This window comes from Lissotriton helveticus, chromosome 7, assembly GCF_964261635.1.
Source record: "Lissotriton helveticus chromosome 7, aLisHel1.1, whole genome shotgun sequence".
NCBI classification, from domain to species: domain Eukaryota; kingdom Metazoa; phylum Chordata; class Amphibia; order Caudata; family Salamandridae; genus Lissotriton; species Lissotriton helveticus.
In genome coordinates this window covers 539,152,951-539,173,600 of record NC_136068.1, presented here as the reverse complement: position 1 = coordinate 539,173,600, position 20,650 = coordinate 539,152,951, and the positions used below count along the sequence as shown (strand labels likewise).

Genomic DNA, 20,650 nt, shown 5'->3' with positions numbered 1-20,650 from the left:
CCTCGAGTGGGAGCCTGGGGAGCAACGAGGTGGTGCCATTTGGTGGACGCGCAGGGTGCCGCGAAACACTCAATCTACAGATCAAAAGCCGCCATTACCTGCAGTCGTGTCGAAGCCTCTGGTGGAGAGCTTGATGCTGATCATAATGGACGGGGCGTGCACTGTTGGATAGCTGTACCCCCGCAATCACTACACGCCGTCCACTGAGCACAGAGGATAGTGCTGTACATGCCACACCTACGCCCCATATGTGATGACATGGACATTGCCTGGTAACCGGATTCGAAATTGGGATAGGACACAGCTCCACCCACCTAGTGTTTACACAGCGCCCGGGTACGTGATGGAGATTTACTGAAGACAGGGCAGCCGGAAACGTAATACCGAGGGTAGAGTCCCTCCTGCTACTACTTTGCACGTGCGTGTCCTCCCACTCACAGATGGCAACCAGCATGAGAAGAGTCAAGGGTAAGACATTGGAGAGGAATCCCAACAAGGGCGGACCAGCTAACCTGCCTGAAACCATCAGTAGACCTTCCTCGCAGGGGGCTGCATCCCTCGAAACCACTGAAAACACTCCAGACAAACGGGATTTGATATTAAAAGAAATCTGTGAATCTCGCAAAGCAATAGAACAACAAATTGGAACCCTCACAACGGGCATTACCCTACTCAGAGCGGATCATGGCAAGCTGGCTGGGACAGTCCAAGAACATGGAAGAACTCTAACCAGCATAGAACCCCAAATCACGGAAAACACCACACAAATAAAGCAACTCCAACAACAAATAAATGCCCTCCAAGACAGGGTGAAAGATGCAGAAGGTAGAAATAGGCATAATAACATACACGTCATTGGCCTTCCGCAGCGCAGCGAGGGCACCAGGGCCACAGACTTTATGGAAGCCTGGTTCCAAGAACACGTGGCCCAGGACGGACTCTCACCATATTTCTGCATAGAAATAGCACATAGGATCCCAATGGGGGGTCCAAAAGACCGGGGCTCCCCCACTGACCTTAATAGTTAAAATACTAAATTATAGGGACCGAGGTGTACTTCTATAAAAAGCCAGGGAAAAAGTACTGATTCAATTTGAGAACCATCGAATATCGCTGTACCCGGATTACACAATCCTAGTACAATGCCAAAGGTCCTCCTACCAAGCAGTCAAGAAAAAACTACGGGCGGCCCAACTCAAATATGCACTACTATTCCCAGCCATCCAAAAGATCCTCCACAACCGGAAAACCTACTTCTTTGGTAGCCCAAATGATGTAGAGGAATGGCTGGAAGTGATGAATTTAGAACACAGCCTGAGTGGTTCTTTGAACTTCAGACGCCAGAGCCCCACAAAACCTCAGGGGCATGGTAACCGCCGTACTAATAGGTGCATACAGGACAACACCAGCTCTGTCCCGACCCATGGCCAATGGCTGGCTGACAGGGCGAGAGCACTGGCCATGGCCGGCTCCTTCAGAGAAAGTAACTCCAAGACCCTAACGGACTCAGAAGATAGCACCATCCACTCAGATTCAGACCACAGCATCACACTATTTCCCTCGATAACTCCTCAGACAGTAGATGACATAGTGGATTACCAATGCAACTCATATGTACACACTATCTATAACCTTACTGAGGCCCTGAATACACTATGGCAGCAATATTTGGCACAACAGTATCCTTTACTGTCCTAAAGTCAAGATATGCATATAAGAGGCGATGTTAATGCAATTGCGATGAAATGTTTATACCCCCCCGTGTTTCGTTGAGCTGCCAGAGCTCTGCATTAGTACCAACCGCTGTGTGGACGATGGCAGCGACCCCCCCACTAAGCAAATGCACTGTTATGTGTTATCTATATGTTAGAAATCTTTGTTGGGCCCAGCATAGTTCGATGGCTGAGCCAAGAATTGGTAGTTTTAAGGGAAGGGTCAACACCTGGTCTGCTACAACTAATTGGCTCCGCACTACAGGGAGATCCACTCATCATAATAACTTATGCCTAGAGATGCTACCACCGTAGGCTCCTACAAACTGCTGACCTGGAATGTGCGAGGGCTGGGGGCTGTACAGAAAAGACACCGTGTCCACACACACTTGCTTAGCCGCAAAGCCCATATCGTCTTCCTCCAAGAATCACACCTTACAGACACAGAGGCTTTGAAGACCTGTAAAAAATGGCGAGGCCATTTTTACTCCACTAATTACTCAGCGTTTGCCAGAGGTGCGACCATCTGGATCCGGCATGGGGTTCCATTTACGGAATTAGATCATCGCATAGATGACCAGGGTAGATATATCTTGCTGAAGGGCACTCTTGACGGCATAACTGTGATCCTGGGTAGTATATATGTCCCAAATTCTGAACAGGATACATTTTTCCATTGTTTGGGTACAGCTCTTGTAGGGTGGGATACAATTCCCTGGAGCTTACACTTACCTGGGGGAAAGTACCGACCCCAGTGCCTACCTGGAAACTGTGGCCCCAGTTGTTGGAGGATGCTGCATTCCGCGTACCTATTTCCACAACCATTCGTTATTTTTTGTCTGAAAACTGGAATACAGCTTTCTCCAATCTCATAGAGTGGGACGCACTTAAAATAGTGGTGCGGGGGTCTGCCTTTGGACAGGTAGTGGGGGCCAGACAAGATATAAATCAGCACCTGATTAGTGTAGAAAACCTAATGAATACCTTAGAACCGGAGGCAGTGACGGACCCTGAAGAGCGAGAGGCCTTACAGAGTGCCCGCATTAGCAACGCTGAAACGCTAGAAACTCTACTGGTTATTGATTATAGAGCCTTTACACAACGGAAGCACGTTGAGGCAGACAAGGTCGGGACACTACTAGCCCGCATAGACAGACCAGAACCACCAATCATCACACACATCAATACACTGAGCAAAGGACAAGTCTACACACAATTCGAGATAAATGAGGCTTTTTGTAATTATCTTAGCGACCTCTATGCAGCCCCAGCGCATCATAATGACACGTTAATGGAAGACTTTTTCCAGGACTTAACAATCCCCTCTCTGTCGGCGGATATACAGAAGGAACTCGCAGGCCTCATAACCCAACATGAAATCCGGGCAGCCATTAAAGGCCTAAATCATAACAAAGCACCCGGTATAGACGGCTTGCCCATAGAATTTTACGAAACTTATGTAGATGCCCTGGCCCCTAAATTAGAAGAAGTATATAAGGTAGCACTAAAGGTTGAACTTTTCCCACAATCTATTATGCAGGCGCTGGTCGTCTCATTACTTAAGCCTGGTCGTGATAGTACTGATTTATCAAACTATAGGCCTTTATCCCGATTGGCAACTGAATAAAAAATCTTGAGCAAAGCACTAGCAAACCCCATACAGCCATAATTAAACACCCTCATACATAGTGATCAATGCGGGTTTTTACCGAATCACACCACATCCCTCAACACTAGACGCTAGACGCTTACATTATATCATGACGGCTACCCCAACGGCATATCAGACAGCTGGTTGTCTGGCGCTGGACTTACCCCAAGCCTTTGATTCCATAACATGGGACTACATGTTCGCTGCTCTACGGTGATTCGGCTTCCCTGACGCCTACATCAAATGGGTGCGCCTACTCTATACCTCTTGCACGGCTAGGGCACGCACTGGTCATTATATTTCACGGAAGTACACGATACACAGGGGTACCCGGCAGGGATGCCCTTTGTCTCCCCTGCTGTTTGCACTAGTGCTAGAACCCCTGGCGATAGCCCTGAGAAAATCAGCCGAGCAGCTGGGAATACTCATCGATGGAAATGCTCACTTGATTTCAATATAAGCCGACGATATCCTCCTTTATTTAGCGATCTGATTGCTGAAGCTGAACCTCTCCCCACTATATTTTCCTCCTTTGAAAGTATTTCCGGCCTTGCTATTAATACTATGAAATCGAATGCCTTCTATTTTCAACACAGACCCCACCCAGATATGACACAATTCAGTATTTACTCTTTACCTGTAGCTCACACAACATTTAAGTATTTAGGAATACAAGTGTATAGGGCACCAGTGGATCAACTAGAAGGCAGCCTGCTGAAGGCCATCACCGCTCTACGCTCGAGTATGGCCTTTTGGATATCCCTACCGCTCTCAGTAATGGGGTGGATCGCCATTTCTAAGATGGTGATGCTGTCCCATCCATTATATTTCTTCGTGAATCTGCCCCTGGTATTCCCACACTCAATCTTCCGCACCTTAAACACTATCCTCATAGAACTCATTTGGGGTAAGGGCCACCGGAGAGTGAGTCTTCAGAAACTACAACTAGAGTCCCACAAGGGAGGTCTAAGAGTTTCAGATTTCAGGGCCTACTACTATGCCTGCCAACTCCAGTGGCTGTCCTACTGGACAGCAGGCAGGAACCAACAAGAAATTGGATATACGTCCAGGAACATCGATCGGTATACACTACACTCCCTAATCCTGCCAAAAGCAAAAATACCATCGGAGGGGCCCCCAGTGCTTAAGACTGCAGTACAAAGTTGGAGAAAAGCGATGCTGTATACTTCCGGAGCAACCCCGTATGCGACTAACATCCCATTACTAGGTATTCCCGTCCCCAGGGGTGGGCTTACGAACGGCAGGCTACAAGCCTGGACAGAGACGGGCGTGGTGGATGTCGGGTCGTTCTTTGGCGACTGCGTCCTCCTTGACCACGACACATTAGTGCAGGCCACTGGAGCACCGGAGCGCCTATATTTAGTACATGCAGCAGTATCTCACTATAACAAAGAAACATGGGTGCCACAACGCTCAGATCCTCCACAACATGTGCTGGTTCATTTGTTGTACAACATGGGGAAAGGGGGCCACTTGGTCAAATGATTATACACAGGTATTAGGGCGTAAGCATCTATTGCACTCACTACTCTTAGAACGAAGTGGGCGGAGGATGCAAACACAGTACTCACTGATAAAGCCTGGACAAGCATGCTCAAATATCCCAAGAGGGTATCCCGCAACGTCAAACTTAAATTCATTCAAACAATTGTACTACACAGATCCTACTTAACCCCTAAGAGAATACACTGCATGTTCCCGGAGGCCCAACACTGCTGCCCTGATGCAGGGGAGACGAAGTGGACTTTATCCATAAGCTGTGGGCATGCCCACGCATCCATGACTATTGGAGCTGAATCCAGCATTCCTTGTGAGAGGTTTCGCACGTAATAGTTCAGGACAGTATCCTGGAATGCCTTATGGGGCTGCGCAAATGCACCACGGCGCTGAAAGTACGATTACGGTTCCTGGACCTAGCCCATATACTGGCCGTGAGAACCATCACCATGAGATGGAAATCCCCTAGATGTCCCTCATTGACTGTATGGCCGGAAGATATGATACAATGGGGGAGTGCCAAAAGCGCTGCACTAAGAAGAGAAGAGGCAAGGGGGTTGCAGTAACATCCCATTTCTATGGACTAGGACCTTATGATGGAAGATTTTAAACAGCTGGACCTTATACCCACACATGGTCACCTCACCCAATAACACACTTAAATTTTGTAAGTAATGTGCGTCAAGAACATTTGCAGGTCCTAGTCAGGTTACAACCAGGCACAGGCAGCAAAGGGCCAGTGATGCCATGTTTATAGTACTAATAAGCCACTGAAACCTACATGTAACAGCAGACCAGGAGGGAGGGTGGGGGAAAGTTTCTCAATGTTAAGTTCAGTTAAGTTTAAACATACTAAGTCCAACTACTTTTGAAGTAATATTGTATTTCAAGTATACACACAAAAGGCGGATACTCAGCAAGGAGCATTTGAAAACGAACAATATATTATTTGTTTAGATGTACAATGTATATATTGGGGGAAACAACAAAAAAGGTAAAAGGCCATATGTACTAAATATTTCACATTACAATTACATTGTGGTATTCAATAAAGTATATTTTAAAAATAAAAGGGTCGGCTTGCCTAGGCTTCTCAACCAGTTGCACCCCTACACAATCTGCAACAAGCTTGAATGAAATCTATCAAAGAAAAAGACAATTACCTTTGGGAAAAGGAAGCTACTAAGTGGAGGGTGGCAATTTAATTTCCACAGCATTAAAAGCAGCGCCTTTTACAAATATCTAGGAGTTTATATGGACTCAAGGGGCACCTTCGCCAAACAGAAGGAAGTGGTTGGGGCAAAGGCTCTGTCAATCGAGGCAGAACTAACAAAGCTTACAAGGCAGTTATCTAGCCCAAGTCTGTCCCCTCTTCTAACCGTCATGAAAGCCAAAAGCTCCAATTATTTATCTTATGGCCAGGAGATTATGCTGGGGAAAGACTCCTGTCTAGAGAACAAGATAATACCAAAAATCTTCAAGGGAGTATGGAGTCCACTGAAATTCTCATCTCTAACTCAGATAAGACTTGAGTTCAGCCTTTTAGACCATTGAGGGGTAGGGTCCGGTGCTTTTATCAAGCCGTGCAACAAACTGCACACTTCAAGCAAAGGAAGCCTGGAGGCTATGGTGTGACAAGAAATATCAACCAGGCGAGTTGGACTAAAACAGCGCTGCCATCTAGAACACTCATTGCAAATGCTGGATGTGACTGAAATCTGGGGAATTAACCAATCCCAGCAGTCCCCAAAATGTGTATTAAAAAAAAAAAAAAGAGTCCGGTCCCGCTATTTTCACTCTGACAGGGCACAACTGGCAAAACGCAAACATGCCTGGAAGGTTTTGTCGGGGTTCAAGCCAAGGAGCGTGCTGCCATATCTATTGCGCACCTATGCAGTTGCTTGGAAAAAAGATTTTTCACCCTCAGGATGCATGAATGGCCTTTCTTGCACTATCTACCAGATTGGTGTCGCTCAAGTGACAATGCAATGTGCAGGGGGTGTGGGTGTACCTCGGAGTCGATTGCCCACGTGGTGTGCGTTTGCCCTGCCTTACTCAACGATCGATGGATGGATGCTGCTACGGGGTGAATTGAATAAACGTGGTGTTCTCTCTTGTTGCTAAGCTAACTTAGCAGCCATAAACCCAGAGAACCCAATGCTCAATATCCGGTTCACCAAGTTCGTCACAAGAGCGGCAAAAAGGTTATCACAGTGGGAGTGCCAGTAACCAAAATTCCATCTTATTGCACTATGTCACTTCATACTCAAAAATGCAGTCAGTCGCCACCTCCTTTCTGAACCAACTCATCAGCGACCCGTGTGGTTAACTGGCTGCTCACTTCACTTCATGGCCCGAGCTCTGCCGAGACATCAGAGTCCCTTTCCTTCTCTATGCAGGGACCATCCTCCTTTTAGATAGAGCCTTAAAGTGAGTGGAACGGACAGTTGGACTTATGCCTTGTCCTAGGGGTAGGCACCCAGGGACATAGCAGGAGCAGGTCCAGGGAGGTGGCAGTTCCCAGGGACATCTTTAGCCATCTATGGCTCCAGAAGTTACCCCAGGGAGGTGGGGATCCCTGTTAAGGGAGGTCTGAGAGCCCACCCTTAACAGTGCATAAGCCCAAGGGTGGTGGTCCCTGGGGCATTTATAAGCCCCGGGAGGTGGGCCTGTGCGCCCCTCCTCTTTTATTTGCAAATGCCCCCGGAACCTGGCCCGCCTGGGCGCCGATAAGTAAGGAAAGACGGAAGCCCGCACTTTAAATAACATTCGGCGGGAGTCGGAGAGCCAGCGCGACTCCCACAGAAATGTTTTTTTTTTAAATTGTTATTTTGCCCCAGTGGGGTTCCGGTGGTACCCACCCATGAGGTCTAGGGGGTCACGGTATTCCTACCCTGCCCCCTTTTTGTTAAAAGATTCCACAAGATGGCTGCCAACACTTCCTGGTTTGAAGTGTTGGCACCCAATCAGATTGCAGCACGAGGACTGTTGGATCCTAGGAGTATCTGCATACCTATATATGCAATTTTTGTCTTAATATCTCATAAACTACCGAACGGATTTACATCAATTTACTAAAAGGTCGCTTTCTAAACCAACAGCTACCTTTCTACCAAATTTGGTGAAATTCCATTCTGCAGTTCAGGCTGTTCTTGTCTAAAATCATTTTGTGGGGCATTTGCAAGTAAAAGAGGATGGGCGCACAGGCCCACCTCCCGGGGCTTATAAATGCCCCAGGAACTACCACCACCCTGGGGCTTATGCACTGTTAAGGGTGGGCTCTCAGACCTCCCCTAACAGGGTTCACCACCTCCCTGTGGTAACTTCTGGAGCCATAGATGGCTATAGATGTCCCTGGGAACTACCACCTCCCTGGGCCTGCTCCTGCTATGTCCCTGGGTGCCTACCCCTAGGACATAGTTGTTTGCTGTGACTTGGCGGGAGCTTTACCACTCCTGCCAAGTCCAAGCAAATGCTCCACTTCCAGCAAGCAAGAGTTCAGAAATCCTCTCCATTGCTGGAAGCAGAGCAGAATTGTTGTCAGACGCAAGGAGCAGCATGTTTAGCCGCTCCCTATGTCTGAAAGCTATGCCGGCTCCCGCAGGAGACAAGGAGCCAGCAGGGACTGCAGGGGGGTTCAGGCTTTCACAGCAGTCCCAGTAGAGACTGGGTGCACTGAAGGCACTCAGCAGATGTGGCTGGGCACCATGGGATGGGGTCCATGGGGCCAAAATCGGCCTGTAGAGGAGGCCGTACAGCCCCCCAAACAAAAATTATAAAATTGAGGAGGCTGGGCCCCCAGATTACTAGTTTAAAAAAACACTGAAATTCACTTAAAAAAATAGTTTACAGGGATGCTATAGTTAGGAAATAGAATTTTTTTTAAACCTTAAAAATTCACTTGTCCCATGTGTCTCTGGAAACTGCTTGCTGCAAATATTGCACAGCACATATTTTTCTGTGACCTTCTTTTTCCAGAAGGTTTAGTAAAGTGCTTCCGCACATCACTTTCGTTTCTGCAAGGTGGTATGTCTTCCTCCTTCTCAATAAGTTGTGGATGCTGATCTTGGACGGACGATGTAGCTTCAGTCATTGTGTAAAAGCAGAGCACCACTGGTTCTCAATCCAACTTCTAGAGACTTCACTGGAGAAGTAACTTTTGTGTGTATAGTTTTTCCATGTGCAAGGGTGGGGTCTTAATATATTCAATCAGAAGACAAGGTCTGGGAGTGCTGGCGAGTGAATTCGCAAATCTGGGCCGTACATTCACAGATTTGTGAAATTTGCAAAATGGGTACCTTTTTTTGGAAAGCAGATATAAGGTGGTTTATATATACTTGTAAATATGTTCACAGTGATATTAATAATGACAATGAAGGTGTGTACACATTCGCATTAATCTATAACATTTTCGGTGAATCCACAGATTCATAGATTTGAAAAAATGAAATTTGTTTCATTACATTTAAAAAAACATCATACACTTTACATTTAGTACATATGTGATTTTCATGTTTTTAAACATATATTTATTGAAAAATAATGTCTGCAGTACAAAAAAACTAAATCAAAATCAACTGTAAAAAAAAGTATATTAAAAATAAAGTCTACAAATTAACAACAACTAAGCATTAGAGGGACTTAATACTTTAGAAATAAAATTTGAAACCTTTGAAATTCACTGAAAAAAATCGAAGGGTACAGGGATGTTATAGTTAGGCTCTCAATCAATCAATCAACAAATATGTATAGCGTGCTACTCACCCGCTAGGGTCTCAAGACGCTGGAGGGAGGGGGGAGTCGCTACTGCTCGAATAGCCAGGTCTTGAGTTGTTTCCTGAAGGAGAGATGGTCCTGGGTCAGCCGTAGGTGGGTGGGGAGGGAGTTGCATGTCTTGGCCGCCAGATAGGAGAAGGATCTTCCTCCGGCGGTGGCTCTGCGAATACGTGAGACGGTGGCGAGGGCGAGGCTGGCAGATCGGAGCTGGCGGGTGGGTGTGTAGAATGTGAGGCGGCTGTTGAGTTATATGGGGCCCATGTCGTGGAGAGCCTTATGTGCGTGGGTGAGGAGTCTGAACGTGATCCTCTTGCTGACGGGGAGCCAGTGCAGGTCTTTCAGATGGGCAAAGATGTGGCAGTGACGGAGGATGCCCAGGATGAGTCGTGCAGAGGCGTTCTGTATGCGCTGGAGTCTCTTCTGGAGTTCGGCTGTGGTTCCAGAGTAAAGGGTGTTCCCGTAGTCCAGTCGGCTGGTGACGAGGGCTGGGTGACCGTCTTCCTGGTTTCGGTGGGGATGCACCGGAAGATCTTTCGGAGCATGCACAGGGTGTTGAAACAGGATGATGAGACGGCGTTGACTTGCTTGGGCATCGTGAGCGAGGAATCCAGGATGAAGCCCAGGTTGCGTGCGTGGTCCGTTGGCTTGGGGGCGGTGTCCAGGGCAGGGGGCCACCAGGAGTCGTCCCAGGCAGAGGGGGACGGTCCCAGGATGAGGACTTCCGTCTTGTCTGTGTTGAGTTTTAGACGGCTGAGCTTCATCCATTCCGCGACGTCTTTCATTCCTTCCTGGAGGCTGACTCTGGCGGTGTTGTTGGTGAGGGAGAGGATCAGCTGGGTGTCATTCACGTAGGAGATGATGTTTAGGTTGTGTTGGCTCCGATTTCACTCGTATAAAACCATATACATTCAGCAATTATAGTTACCTAGAACTTACGCCCCTGCAATGCACTGCTTATGACCTCACATATGAGATCACTCATGACATAGTCAGTGACATCATTGATGGCATCATGGATATATTCAAAAGATATTGTGTTGCATTTTGACGGCACAAAGCACTCGCACATGTGTATTCACCAAGAAAGGTTTAATCGGCTATGCGTATCGACCCGTCTGGGCACTCATCACAGCCAAACAGTTATCAAAATGAGTGCCCAATCACCCTTAAAAACGGTAACACACCATCATAAGCATAGCAAACATACTATGTCATACAGCACCATGACAGTATAAATAACCACGTTTGATCTCATAATATCGATAATCTCATTATTATGTACTATTGCCTTACATATAATATAGAAATGGCAGAGATTTCATAGTGTCAGCAATACAACAGGCATGTGTATTTAAAGATTCTGTGTATCATTCCAAAAGGGGAAGCGACATGTGTCTAAAAAGCTGTACAATTTATTAAATATATCAAGCAACAGTCAAATAATGTATTTCAGATGTGATACTAACATGAATCAGCCGTTCAACTCAATATAATCAATAATTATTGGAAATCAGATACAGCTAGTTGAATGCAAGTAGCTGCAAAAATAAAGCATAAAAAGTCATTGTCATGCATGCCAAAGTGGCATATACATAGTGCCATATCCTCATCAAGATCAAGACCATATTGAAACCCCAAATCGGTGTAATATCCCCAACATAGAACACACCTTGGTTGTTACACTATGTTGCTAGCAATGCCAATACTGAAATGGTGTAACAAAACAGACACAAGGAAATGATGGACGGAGCACTGAAATGTTTCAGACACTCATCCCTAGTCACAGATCTGGGTTGAATCCATCATCGTTCTTTAGCTCACTGTGCTTCCACAATTCAGCCCCAGCTAGATGCAAATCAGACTTGACCCTGTGCCTCATTAGAACAGTCCAGCCGGAACTGCCAGGATAGGTCCTCCCTGGACTGGAAACAAGCATCCTAGGTCCGGTTTCGGGGTTTCACCCCTCAACGGACAGGATAGCTTGACTCCAGTGGCATGTGGAGCCAGGATCCACGTCTGGGCATACCCGTCCCACTCGGGGTGACAAGTGCATGTTTACGGTCAAGGGAGGACCTGGCTTGGCAGTTCGGTCTGGACTGTTTCCATGAGACACAGGGTCAAGAATGATTTGCAAATGGCTGGGTCTAAACTGGGGTGGCATGGTGAGCAAAATAGCAATGGATTTAACCCAGGTCTATTGACTGGGGGCGAATGTTTTGATTTGTTCGGCATTATGTCCATCAATTGTGTGTCTTTTGCTTTCTCGCCCTAAGTGTTCCAGCTATGCCCAGACGTGGGTCCCGGGCTCACTGTGCCACTGGATTCAAGCGAAAGACACACAATCGATGGACGTAATGCAGAACACATCAAATTATTCACCCCCAGTCAAGAGATTTGGGTTAAACCCATTATTTTCTTGCTCACCATGCCACCCCAATTTAGACCTGGCCATATGAAAATCAGTCTTGACCCTGTGTCTCATGGGAACAGTCCAGCCTGAACTGCCAAGACAGGGCCTTCCTGGACCAGAAACAAGCATCCTAGGACTGGTTTCAGGATGTCACCCCTCATCAGCCAGGATAGCTTGATTCCAGTGGCTCATTGAGCCCAGGACCCAAGTCTCGGCATGCCTGGCGCACTTAGGGCAAGAAAGTAAAAGACACACAATTGATGGACGTAATGAAGAACAAATCAAAACATTCACCCCCAGTCAAGAGATCTGGGTTAATTCCATCATGATTTTGCTCACCATGCAACCCCAGTTTAGACCTGGCCATATGCAAATCAGTCTTGACCCTGTGCCTCATGGGAACAGTCCAGCCTGAACTGCCAAGACAGGTCCGCCCTGGACCATAAACAAGCATCGTAGTACCGGTTTCGGGGTTTCACCCCTCATCAGCCAGAATAACTTGATTCCAGTGGCACAGTGAGCCCAGGATCCACGTCTGGGCTTACCTGGCACACTTCAAGTGAGCCTGGCTGATGAGGGGTGATGCCCTGAAACTGGCCCAAGGATGCTTGTTTCTGGTCAAGGAAGGACCTTGCTTGTCAGTTCGATCTGGACTGTTCTCGTGAGGCACAGGTTTACGACTGATTTCCATATGGCTGGGTCTACACTGGGGTGGCATGGTGAGCAAAATAACAATGGAATTAACCCGGATCTATTGAATGGGGGTGAATGTTTGATTTGCTCTGCATTCCATCCATCATCTGTGTGTCTTTTGCTTTCTCGCCCTAAGTATGCCGGGTATGCCCAGACGTGGGTCCCCTGCTCACATTGCCACTGGACTCAAGCTCGCCTGGTTGATGAGGGGTGTTACCCCTAAACCGGTCTCAGGATGCTTGTTTTCAAACCTGGGAAGACCTGGCTTGGCATTTTGGGCTGGACTGTTCCCATGAGGCACAGGGTCAAGACTGATTTGCATAAAGTTGGGTCTGAACTGGGATGGAGAAGGAAGCTAAAGAATGATGATAGATTCAATCCAGATCTGTGACTGGAGGGGAGTATCTGAAAAGTTTCAGTGCTCTGTCCATCATCTCCGTGTGTTTGCCGTGTCCTTAATGGACAGAGTGGCCCTTTACAAAATTATACCTGCCCAAGTTCTTATATGTTTTACAAAATTATGCATACAATACTGCTGACAACTTTTTTTAGGCTGTTTGATGGGTTAAAAAGACTGTTGCTATGGAACTGGGGCTAGATGGATTGCACTATCTACGTTGACTATGAAACCTGAGGATAGGGAGATGGCGTTGCTGAATATTCGTCTTTACAATTGGGCATCCTAGCTTTTGGTTGCTAATGACTGGCCCTTTACCACGTTTTGAGAACCCTTGCTCCTGGCAGTCAGGACGGCAATGAACCTGGAGGTATATGTAAGTCTGCTGTATGGCAGGAACCATTTGAATGTCATACTGAGCCGAGTGTCAGGGACTGTCCGGGACTATTTGGGGAACATAGTCAGGGACTTGGACAAGGACTGGGAACTGGGTAGAAGACGTACACAGAAAGGAGGAGTACAGCGCTGCCCAGGATCATACAGGGAGTCAGAGGAGAAAAAGGGATCCAAAGGGGAAGCCTGTACAAGTGAACAAGATGGGTAAGACTCAGAAAGGAAGGGCACTCACAAAGCAATTTAGCATTCAGACTAACTACACCCAGGACGGACGTGCAAGACATATATATAATACAACATTAACAATAAAGGGGTGTGGGGGGTAAAGCACTCAGGAGCTCCACATGGTAAGACTGAAGCTCAGTAAGTTTCTTACCCGCAATTGTTGTTACAGATACTGACTGCAAATACCCACATGTAGGATATGCAGGCAAAGGCAGGGTCTGTGGAGCTTATACCTATAGTGATGTTATAAATGTAACTCAAAGACAAAACTCACAGTGAACAAGAAACACCACCTAGGTAGTCAACTGACCCCACGGATCCTGGCGATCAAACAGGAACGGGCAAGGCAGTAACAGCAAAGGGGTAGAACTAAACACAAGCACAATAGACAAGGAGCTAGCAAGGTGGAGTGCTTAACAGGAAAGGAAGGAAATGACAGGGCACACTTGGCAGAAAGCAGGTAACAAACATACAAGGTAACAGAAGTAAGACAGCAGAATAGAAAGGCAGCAAACTAGAAGTGGAACCAAGGAAATGGGAAGTAAAGCAGGGACTGGAAATGGATATACAGAAGGGGTGGCTACAAGGGTACACTAGAATAGTGCAGGTTAAGGAATCAAGAAAACAAAGAAGCATAGAAGGCAGTATTGGGGCAGGAACAAGAAGTGAGGTAAGGCTCAGGAGTCAAGGCAGCACTGCAGGCAGTGCTGGTTCAGGAACAAGGAATTACTAAAGCTTCAAGGAGTCAAGGTAGCACTGCATGCAGTGCTAGTTCAGGAACAGGGAAATTACTAGAGCTCAGGAGTCAAGGTAGCACTGCAGGCAGTACTGGTTCAAGGAAACAGGACATAGCTACAGCTCAGGAAACAAGGAGTCAAGAGAGCACTGCAAGCAGTGCAAATCAGGAACAAGAAAGAGCTAAACCCAGGAACAAGAACAAAGAATAACTATAGCTCTGAAACTCAGGAAACAAGGTAGCACTGCAGGCAGTGCTAATTCAGGTGCAAGGAATAGCTATAGCTCAGGAATCAAGGAACAAGGATTAACTATAGCTCAGGAATCAGGAAACAAGGTAGCACTGCAAGCAGTGCTAATTCAGGAGAAGGGAAACTGCTGTAGTTCAGGAACAAGGAATACTAATGCTATGGGGTCAGGGTAGCACTGCAGGCAGTGCTAATTCAGGAACAGGGAAAACAGCAGCAGGTCAGGAAACAAGAATAGGAAAAGCTCAGGGAACCCTGGAAACAAGGATTGGTCTCACCGGTAAACAGCTACAATGACCAACCTTTGCCTGAAGGGAGCTGGGGCTTAAAAGAGCTCACAGTAATCACATGCAGCTGGTGTGAGCAGGCTAGCAGCAGCCAGCCACAGGTGAGCTGAATTCCTCTACCCATCCTTGGCCTGCAGGGGTGGAGACAAAGCAGTGAGCAGGGAATTCTGGGTAATGGAATTTCAGGCATGAGTAGGCTGGCTTTAAGTCTAAGCAGGCTGGCTTTCACAAAACCCGGCATGGATTGGGAATGGATGTCAATTCCCAAATAGTGTCCAAATGGCTGGAAGTCAAGATATGCATGCAAGGGAGTGTCAGGAAGCATATTAGAACACTGGGAAGCCCCACAATTCAGCCCCCTGGTGGTGGACACGAGAGCACAGGGAGCGAATCGTGACACCCAGCTGGTGGTGGCACGGGTGTGGAGGATGAAGGCAAGACTGCTATGCTAGAGCGACCAGATTACTATGGAGGCAAAAGGCAAGTACATATTACATGGTCTTTGCAAGAGAGTTGAATCTTGAAATACGCCTCACTCAATGGTGGTTAAAACTGACAGGAAATTCTGATATCAATGTATTCACTTATGTAATGCATCAGATCATCACACATTTGATGGGATGCTGCAAAAGAAGACTTTAACAAAGTCTGATCTGCAGCTTCTCTTTTTGAGGATCTCTTTTAAGATGTTTTCTTGTTCCACAATACAAGCTTAAAAGTAACTTTTTTAGTTACTCACTGACTACATAGATGTTTCTAGCCCCTCCGACCAATTACATTTTCTGTTCTCTTAGAGGATTGTGCTTTTATCCAGATTCTCACATGTCAAGACCAGTTTTAGACCCAGTTCAGGAGGCTACAGTGCAGACTGGATACTGGACCGCAACATAGTGATTGGTATCGCTTTCATACGTGTCCTTCAGTTAGTCCTCCTAGTTTCTCAGGAAGGACATTTGCAGAGTCTGAGTTCAGAATACAACAATCAAACAACAGACACAATAATTCAGTGTCTGGCCCAATGCTTGTCTTTTAGAAAAATAAAGTATTTTTCAATTCCACAGCTGCGCTCACAAATATACAATTCAATCCAGTAAACTGGATTGTTTTCACCCTTCTGAGTGATCCTAGCTAGATCTGTTCACCAACGACTGTAGTGGAAGCATAAGTAAGGATCAGGTGTAGATAATGAGTCAGTTCAATTGATTTCTCTGATTCCTACCCCTGGTGATGTGGTGGGTATGAATTTAGTCTTTCATACCATTGTACACAGCAAGTACACTGCAAGCAATCAGCTCAGTCCTACTGCAGGTGGAGATCCACATTGATCACCTACAGTTCAAAAGCAGCAGCTGAAGATGTTGATTTTGACACATGTTTGCTCTGAAGGAGGCCTCTGGGGATGATCTGGTGTAAATCGACATGCCATGGAACCACTGTGCAGGCACTTTTCAGAGCAGCTGTGGTCCCAACTCAGGTGGGTGAGTGCATTGAGATAGTTCAGGATCAATTGGACTGACAGTAAGTTAGATGCAGTCCAACATTGGCCGACAGCACTGCAAAGTCAGACCCAACCTAGGCCAGCAGCAAGGCAGATGCAGCCTGACGTGAACCAACAGTGAGATAGATGCAACCTACCTCAGGCCAATACACAAGGCAGGGTCGATGCAGCCTGCCGTAGGCCAATGTGTGGACATATGTAGACATCTTTGAATGACAAAATGTTCAAAATCCTTCACAGTTCTGTTAAGTGCTGAAACATTTCCCCCACTTTCCAGTCCTGAGACTGTTGACTGACTGATTCCTAAATTCTCAAAGGGCTTTAATGAAGAAACAGTGGGATTTCCCAGTCCACTATTAGAAAATCTACACTGGAGCCTGTGCTTGTTCGAGAAAAGAAAGTAGCTGTTCTGTCATTGCTCTGTGTTGAAGGACCTGGAACATTTCCTGGGTTTTTGCTTGCCTTGAAATTGAGAAAATGCATATTCAGTTCTTGAAAGCTTCATGTGCCAGGCCTTTAAAGTTCACCACGAAAAGATGTTGCCCCCTACAGGACCATTTCATTAGATAGTTCATGTATAGCATTCATATTAATTTGTCTAAACAGACCTGCCTGTAAGCTGTCACTCCTGCTACTATCCCCTTAGTTGAAGCATAAAATTACCCCAATCTACAGCAATACCTACGAAAAGCCTTATTTGAGGTTTCATCAGTGTCAGAAGCTCCAAACCACCCATAGCCCTCCTGCATCTCGGACCCAGAACCCAAAGTCTGAACTCTTTCTAAAGGGATTTAGTATGTCTCTGTCTACCAATTGAGTTTTAACATTAGCGGCCACTCGTAGTAGAAAGTGGTGAGGCGGAGGGTAAGTAAACACACAAAAAAAAGTATAAATAAAAAAAAAGGAAAACGTACCCGCTCAGACGGCCGACGCATTGCTCCCAGTCTTCAAGTCCTTGCTAGGAGCATGTTGCACACAGCGCAGGCTCCCAGCACTGCTCACATGCTGGGAATGGCATTCACAGCATGTGAGCAGCACAGGGATTGGCCTCAGCACCTCGGTTCGGCACTCAGACATAGAGTGGAAGCCCGTGTTGTTTTCTCCACCCAACTGTACAACACAGCTCAGTGGAGAAAGGCTAAGTGTGCATGGCGGTTTGGTCGGCCCCAGAGGGCCAGCCAAACCATCATGAGCACTTGGCAGTGCCTACCACTCCCTCCTCCTCCCTGATGCTGCAGCGTCAGGATTGGAGGCCACGCCCCTCCCTCGCAGCCTGCAGGGCTAAAAATAAAATGATAATAAAAATGTTTTCTTTATTTTATGGTCCTTCACCATAAAAGTGGAGCCGACCCTGAGGTTTCTTGTCAGTATACCATTTCTTCAATCAAGTTTCATTGTTTTTAGCAGCTGAGGCCTTCATTTAGAGCTTTGCGGGCTCACTTCCTTATCACAAATGTGACCCATTACTACTACAAGTTAATTGTAAATTAAAGCTGATGGCACTTGTAATATGGAAGATAGAAGATCCTGCACATCAAACTCTAAATAAGGCCTCGAGTCTATAAATTTGCCCACCTCCACAGATACAATCTCCATCAGGTTTGGCCATATAATGTTGATGCAGAGAGTCTGCAGTGAATTCATCCAGCCTTCCATTGGGTCTCGCTGTTCACAAAGCATCAGGTTCGCCGCGCGCGCTAGACTGGCTCGTGATCACCTCATGGGTAAGAGGCGTTCCAAAGTTTGCAATGTTCCGAGTGAATTCTTCAGCACGTGAAGACACAAACCCTCTATCCAGTGATGCCTTAATAACTCACATGGGAATAACCCTGCCTGGGACACAATTCCAGTTCTGAATCTTGTGGTCGCCCCTGCGCTGACCACATTGCTATCAGTGAGCCAGCTGTCATGTGCTACAGTCAGGGCCTGTGTGTTACAGCCTCGCGAGTCTCCTCAAGCCCAGGAAGACCTCCGTTCTTGGCTCCCCACTACCCATCTGCAACTGGGTGTTGACTGGACGGATACAATAAATTAGTAATAAAACTAAGGTGTCTGCGGAGAAAGTGGACCCCCACAGCTCCCGGCTTTGGCTTCCTCTCACCACTGACCACGTCCCGGTTTTATGATAGAGTATGGACATTAAAACTATTATGCTATTAAACTATCACAACCTAAATGTGGACTAACAAACTATCATGAGAGGAGTGTATATAGGTAAGAATAGCTTTACTAGTCTTTACTCAATAGCTAGGTATCTTCAATAAATATATATCCACATGGTGCCTATATGTGAAGGCAAGTATAGTAAACCCATGCTCATCTTTTCAGTACACCAATATAAAGATATTTGGAAAGATCAATGAATTCCCTTAGTCAAAGATCACGGTCCCTTGGGTTTATAGTGACATACACTGGAAAAATATGACTTATCAAACAGAAGCAGGAACATCAATCAATCAGATTGTATTGATCTAGACCTCGTCAGAGATCCACAATATCAAAAATACCATATATACATAAAATATTGATAGTCATAGTTTAAATAGTTCTAAAACAGCGGTTAAATAGTTTTTTTTTTTTAATTAAATACTCTATAGCATACAAATTCAACTCGGGGAACCCTTATTAACTCAAACAGATCTATGGTTCTAAAGATATTATACTTAGTACAGATAGGTTTTATTAAACACCAGCGTGCTTCGACAAGAAGTTTGTTGGGACAAACAAACAAGAACATTGTAAACATATTTTAGGAAAATAACCTAAACACTAGAAAACTTCCCATAAAAATATGGAGAGTTGCTAAGATAATTTTCTCTTTAAAGAGGGGGGGGTGATACCAGGCAAACCGCCAAGTGAATCACCAACAGAGAACAGCAAATGTAACCTAAGAGCATTCAAATGGCTAGTGGGGAAAGAAAAGATCGTTGGCAGCAGGTTTGCCTCTTCATCACTCCCCCTGCTCCAAACCCCGTCTACACTTTTGGCTGGTGTTTACTAAATTTCCCAGCAGTCATGCCTGCCAAATTTACTACCAGGACAAAAGCATAGAAACCCACTGTGCGCAAGGCTGGATATATTAACACGCGCACGCACACACACAATACAACTCGCAGATTACCAACGGGCATAGCGATGGGGAACAAATTTGAGCCCCGCTGACTTCCTGCAGCAGGACGGAGGGAGTATGATGAGGAATTCGACCACGTGACAGACCTAATTACAGAACATGCAAAATATGACATTTTATAAAAAAAACTTAATTACTTGACGGTGCGTGTTGAGCTCGCGGCTCTCCTGTCCTCCTGCAGACGAGAACACTAGGCAAAGGTTTCTGCACTTTTAGTTGTGGTAAGTAAAGAGTTACAGGCCTCTTTCTAAGCCCACTGTTTACCCGCTGCCCTTTCACACTCCTCGCTTCTTAACCCGTTCTTGTCTGGGAGCCCAGGCTCCCCCCTCACAGTTTCACTTTCCCGGAGTGTGACCGACCCACGGCTGTAAGGGAGGGAGTCAGAGCGAAGGCAGATGTGCACCACAAGCCATTGCAGAGAAGCGGAGATACATTTTATTTACTTGTTTTATCTAGAGACGTGAGTTTTTGGATACATGCTAACCATTCGCTTTCTGCTGCAACATATCAGTTCCTAGCCGGTCTTTACCCATATCCACTAAGCATACTGACGGACTCTTTCCCCTGCCAGCACACACCCTTACCTCCGCCGGTTAGTATGAAGCCTCTGGTTGCCTCAGTTGTCTGTTGTCATCGGTCGCAGTTGAGATGCAGAACTGAGAGACGGGAGATGAGGGCTTCCGGGTCCGCAGCATCTGCCCACCCTTCTTCGAAGGCGCCAGAGGAACGTGATACTGGGTCGGGTCCAGGATCTTCGGACCAGCTGCGAGCGTAACGGGCTGAAGGGCGGTGAGGGGGGCGTGGGAGGAGCTCTGGGTCAGCAGCCACAGGCTGCGCCAGCACTCAGCTGACAACGAGAGGTGTCGCTTCCATTATTTTGAACATAGAACGCTTAGAAATACATGATAACGATTTCACTTGGAAAAAAAAAGGAAATACAACTCGCCCATTTTTATTCACGCAGCACCCAGTGA

The 20,650-nt window shown here is 46.5% G+C and overlaps 1 protein-coding gene across 2 annotated transcripts in view; it reads right to left on the bottom strand.

Annotated features, from left to right (window-relative positions):
• Positions 1 to 20,441, bottom strand: part of LOC144768728 (membrane-spanning 4-domains subfamily A member 4D-like) — a 501,596-nt gene extending 481,155 nt beyond the window's left edge. The window contains exon 1 of one of the 2 annotated variants that reach the window (XM_078652605.1): positions 20,261 to 20,441. The gene's annotated coding sequence lies outside the window, so the exon portion shown is untranslated. The remainder of the gene's footprint in view (positions 1 to 20,260) is intronic. The other variant, XM_078652606.1, reaches the window with a different exon arrangement.
• Between the last annotated feature and the right edge of the window lie 209 nt (positions 20,442 to 20,650).